The sequence below is a fragment of the Athene cunicularia genome, assembly GCF_003259725.1.
Source record: "Athene cunicularia isolate RWA chromosome 10 unlocalized genomic scaffold, athCun1 chr10_part1, whole genome shotgun sequence".
Lineage (NCBI taxonomy): Eukaryota > Metazoa > Chordata > Aves > Strigiformes > Strigidae > Athene > Athene cunicularia.
The window spans coordinates 23,327,464-23,332,339 of NW_020799112.1; the positions used below are offsets into that span (position 1 = coordinate 23,327,464).

At 62.6% G+C, this 4,876-nt stretch overlaps 1 protein-coding gene across 2 annotated transcripts in view; it reads left to right on the plus strand.

Annotated features, from left to right (window-relative positions):
• Window positions 1–4,876, plus strand: part of LOC113483872 — a 23,195-nt gene that overhangs the window by 1,274 nt on the left and 17,045 nt on the right. The gene's annotated exons all lie outside the window — the stretch shown is intronic.

Consider the following 4,876-nt stretch of genomic DNA (forward strand, 5'->3'; position numbering starts at 1 on the left):
CCCCCCCCCCCCCCCCAAGGTGGGTGTGTGGTGGTTTTGTCTTTTAAATTATTAAACTATTTCTCTCTCAACCCACAAGTTTTCTCACTTTCCCCTGCCTGTTCTCTTCCATCCTGCTGGTGGGGGGTGTGAGCAAGCAGTTGTGTGGTGCTCAGTGTCCAGCTGGGCTCAAATCATGAGAGGGTTAGTTGCCAGCCCTGCCTGGCTGATGCTTCAGGCTCTCCTTGTTCCTGCCACCATCCTGACAGGCCATCCTTGTTCTTCACCGCTGCTTTCTAGCACCTGTTGCTCCGTAAGCAGCAGCGCTCACGCTGTGCCCGCGGACCCGTCTGCTGACCACTGGGATGTAACTGCCGGAGAGAAAGCGAAACGGCCGCGGCACAATCTGCAGCCGTTGTGCCTCCGCAGGGACCCGCGGGCCCCTTTCTCCCGCCCTTTCCTCTGCTCATCTGGGCTGGGCAAGTACGGTTGTTGCAGAGGCTGCTACACACACTGGGGTTCTTTCTTCGGCTGTTGGCTTTGCCCTGTGTCTGGGCTGCCGAGGCCATCGACTGTGCGTGGGACACGGGCAGCCTGGAGAGCTTTAGCCCGAGTCCTTCCGTTCCCCCGTGGGCAGCAGCGGTTCTGGCGCTGCTACAGTAGGCAGCCGCTGTCGACGGCCGCAGGCTGCTGCATGCTCCAGCCGGAGGAAGAGGCGGTTCTCTGGGCCCCGGTGCAGGGCAAGGGAGAGACGTTCTGCGCTGCCGCTGGCTCTTCCCGAGGGAACTGTGCTCCGGTTTCAGCAGGAAAAGGTGTCGGTCCCAGGCAGCCGCGTGTCGCTGTGCACAGGTATTTGGCCGATGTCTTGCTTGTTGGAGAAAAGGCGTATTTCTTGCCTTGCGGTCCTCCTGGCAGGTCAGAGGGTGGAGTGAGAAAAGCCTTTTGCCACCACACCAAGATGAGAGCTGGATTTCCACCAGCACTGTGTGTCAGCTGTGTTGGTAGCTGAGCAGGGCTGGCAGGGCAGGAGATAGAGGGGTCCCAAGTGAAGAAAGGGAGGGTTGGAGCGTGTGTTTTAAGGAGGTGAAGGAGGCAGCCGAAGGCACTGAGCTGCTCGCCTGAGGCAGGGGCAGAACAGCCCCTCCAGCCCCCCAGGAATCGCGTGTTGGGAGCAGCAAGGCGCTGGCTGGCAGGAGCGCGGGGCTCCGCGGCTGCCCGGAGCAAGACGGAGCCTCGCGGGCTCTGCGGTCACCGGCCGAGGACGTCTCCGAGCCCAAGGGGCCGCGCTGCTCTCCCGGCTGGCTGCGGGCTGGGGAGGAACTCTTACGGAGGGGACGGGCCCTGCCCCGGAGCCTCGTGCCGGGTGCAGGGCGAGGGGAGCGGAGCGCTGGCAGCACAGAGGGGAGGGAAGGTGCGAGCAGCGCGGCGGAGCGCGCGGGTCACCGGCGGGTCATCGCTGAGGTGCAGCTCCGCCGCGGCTCTGCTCGGCCGTGCTGGTTCCTGCTGCCCGCGGCTGCCCCTCGGGCACGAAGCAGCTTTCCGTCCGTGCCCTCCTGCCCTCAGCAGCCGCCCGGGCTGCCGGCGGCGTGAAAACTCTCTCTGCTGCCTCGGTCGCTTCTGCTCCCGGGAGATGCTCGGAGGGGCGAGACGGGGCGACGGTGCCGCCCGGCGGCCAAAGGTCGGTACTGCAGCTCGGGCCGGGCTGGCGTTTTCCGTGCGCCGTGCTGCCACCCGGTGACCGAAGTGCGGTACCACACCCCGGAGGCCGTGACCGGGTTCGTGCTGTCTGCTGCCAGCCGGTGGTTAATGTCGGGCATTGCACCCCGGAATCCACGCATGTGCTCTCGTGCTCTTGTGTTCGTGCTCTCCGCTGCCACCGGGTGACGCAAATCGGGTCCCGCAGCCAGGAACCCGCGCTGACGTCCTGATTTAGTGCTCTCTGCTGCCACCGGGTGACCAAAGCGGGGTACTGCAGCCCGGAGATCGCGCGTGCGCAGTGGCTGCCCGTTTCCGTGCTCTCTGCTGCCATCATTTGACCGAAACTAGGTACTGTAGCACAGAGAGGGCGCATGCGCAGTGGCGCGCGTGTTTTAGTGCTCTCGGCTGCCACCAGGTGACTAAAATCGGGTACCGCAGGCAGGATTTAGCGCATGCGCAATGGCGCGCGCTTTGTAGTGCTCTTTCCTGCCACCAGGTGACCAAAATCGGGTATTGCAGTCAGGATTTGGCGCATGCGCAGTGGCGCGCATGTTTTAGTGCTCTCTACTGCAGCACAGAGCTGGCGCATGCGCAGTGGCGCGCCAGCTTTACTGCTCTCTACTGCCTCCAGGTGACCACGACTGGTACTGCAGCACGGATTTTGCGCATGCGCAGCGGCGCGCCTGTTTCCGCGCTGAGCCACCCGTTGAACGTTGTAATGCAGACCGCAGACATAGCGCATGCGCAGGAGCGCGACCTAGTTTGGAGCTCAGTGCTGCCACATTTTGACTAAAATCGGGTATTACAGACCGGAGCTGGCCTCATGCGTTGTGGCGCGATGTTTTTACTGCTCTCTCCTGCCACCTAGTGAATGAAATCGGGTACTGCAGCCAGGAGTTGGCGCATGCGTATTGACGCGCCTGTTTTAGTGCTCTCTGCTGCCACCCTGTGAAGAAAACGCGGTACTGCATCTCGGAGTTGGCTCATACGCAGTGGCGCGTCATCGTTTAGAGCTCTCTGCTGCCACCGTGTGAAGAAAGCCCGGTACTGCAGCCCGACGATTGCGCATGCGCTCTTTTTTTTAAAAAAAACAAACGTGCTCTCTGCTGCCACCATATGGCCAAAAGGGGGCACTGCAACACAGAGTTGGCGCATGCGCCGTGACGCGCCAGTTTTACTGCTCTCTGCTGCCACCGTGTGGAGAATGTTCCGTACTGCAACCCGCATGTGGCGCATGCGCAGTGGCGCGCCGTCGACCAAAATTGTGTGTACTGCAGAACGGAGTTCACGCATGCGCAGCGGCGCGCATATTTTAGTGCTGTCTGCTGCCACCAGGTGACGAAAGTCGAGTACTGCAGCACGGATTTGGCGCAGGCGCTGTGGCGCGCCTGTTTCCGTGCTCTCTCCTGCCACCGGTTGACCAAAGCCGGGTACTGCATTCCGAAATGCCCGCATGCGCAGTGGCGCGCCTGTTTTCACGCTCTCTGCTGCCACCATTTGACTAAAATCCGGTACTGCAGTCAGGAGTTTACGCATGCGCATTGGCGCGCCTGTTTCAGTGCTCTCTGCTGCCACGCGTTGACCAAAATCGGGTACTGCAGACCGGATTCGGCGCATGCGCAGTGCCTATACCGGGTTTGCGCTCTCTGCTGCCATCCGTTGACCAAATTCGGGTACTGCAGTCCGGAGTTCGCGCATGCGCAATGCCGCGTTCGAGTTTGTGCTCTCTGCTGCCACCCGTTGAACGAAATGGGGTATTGCAGCCTCGACTTCGCGCATGCGCAGCAGCGCGCCGGTTTCCGTGCTCAGGAAGTGCCTTGGCCCCCCGCCCCCCCCGCTGTCGGCAGGTGCTCGGGGCGCAAAGCGCGGAACGGCAGCGCCGGTGCCGCCCCGGACACGTGCCAGCGGCGACCTACGGCAACAGCGTTCAGTGCTGCCTCTTTCCCTCCTCCAGCGGCTGCACTGGGGCCGCGCGTGTCCGTTCCTGTCCCGGGGATGCCGCTGACTGCAGCTGCCTCGGGCTGGTACGGGGCGTCTCTGCCCGGCCTGGCGCTTCTCATGGCTCGGGGGCCAAAAGGGACGGGCGGAGCCTTCCCGGCAGCGGGCGGGAGCCGCCGCGGCTGGAGCTGGAGAAAGAAGTGTCTGAGCTGTCACATTCTCCCGGCAGGGCCGAGTACAAGAGCTGCGGTGATTCCCGGGCCCTCGGGGCCCTGTCGCATCTCTTATATGTCCCAGTCCCTTCCTGCCCCTCTCCTGGACCTCTCTCTTTTCCATGCTGCTGTTATTTCTGCCCCCCCCCCCTTTCCTATATCTCTCCTTGTCTTTAGTCTTCTGCCCTGCTCCCCCTTCCTCTCTCACTTTCTCTCCTTGTCCTACTGCTCCATTTTCTCACTTGTCTCTGTGCTTTTATCCTACCTCTCGCTCCATTTTTAGCCTTCTGTCTCTGTGCTTAGCGCTGTCGCTTTTTAAATTTTCCTTCTATGTCTTTTAGTTCACTGTCCTTATTTGGTGCTTCCTTAGTGCCGTCACTTTTGAAATTTTCTGTCTCTATCTCTGTTCTGGTTTGCTGTCCTTGTGTCATTTTGTTCATTCCACCTCATTTTCGCCTCTGCTTTTTCCTGCCCTTCACTTACCCCAACTCCCCCGCCCTCCCTGCCTCTGGCTGGCAGCCTCCAGCCATCCCTCCCTCTCTCTCTGCCTCCGGCAGGCAGCCTCCTTGCCTCCCTCCCCGTCTCCGGCAGCCGGCCTCCCTCCCTGCCTCTGGCCTCGCAGCCTCCGGCAGCCTCCCTGCCTCCAGCAGCCTCTGGCAGCCTCCCTGCCTCGCTCCCTCCCTCCCTCCGGCAGGCAGCCTCCCTCCCTCCCTTGTTCCCTTCCTCTGGCAGGGCAGCCTCCAGCCATCCCTCCGTCTCTCTCTACCTTCAGCAGGCAGCCTCCCTCCCTATCTCTCTGCCTCCAGCAGGCAGCCTCTCTCCCTCCCTGCCTCCCTCCCTGCCTCTGGCAGGCAGCCTCCCTCCCTGCCTCCCTCCCTCCCTTCCTCCCTCCTTGTCTCCGGCAGCCGGCCTCCCTCCCTGCCTCCGGCAGCCTCTGGCAGCCGGCCTCCCTGCCTCCAGCCTCGCAGCCTCCGGCACCCGGCCTGCCTCCCTGCCTCCGGCAGCCTCCAGCAGCGGCCTCCCTGCCTCGCTCCCTCCCTCCCTGCCTC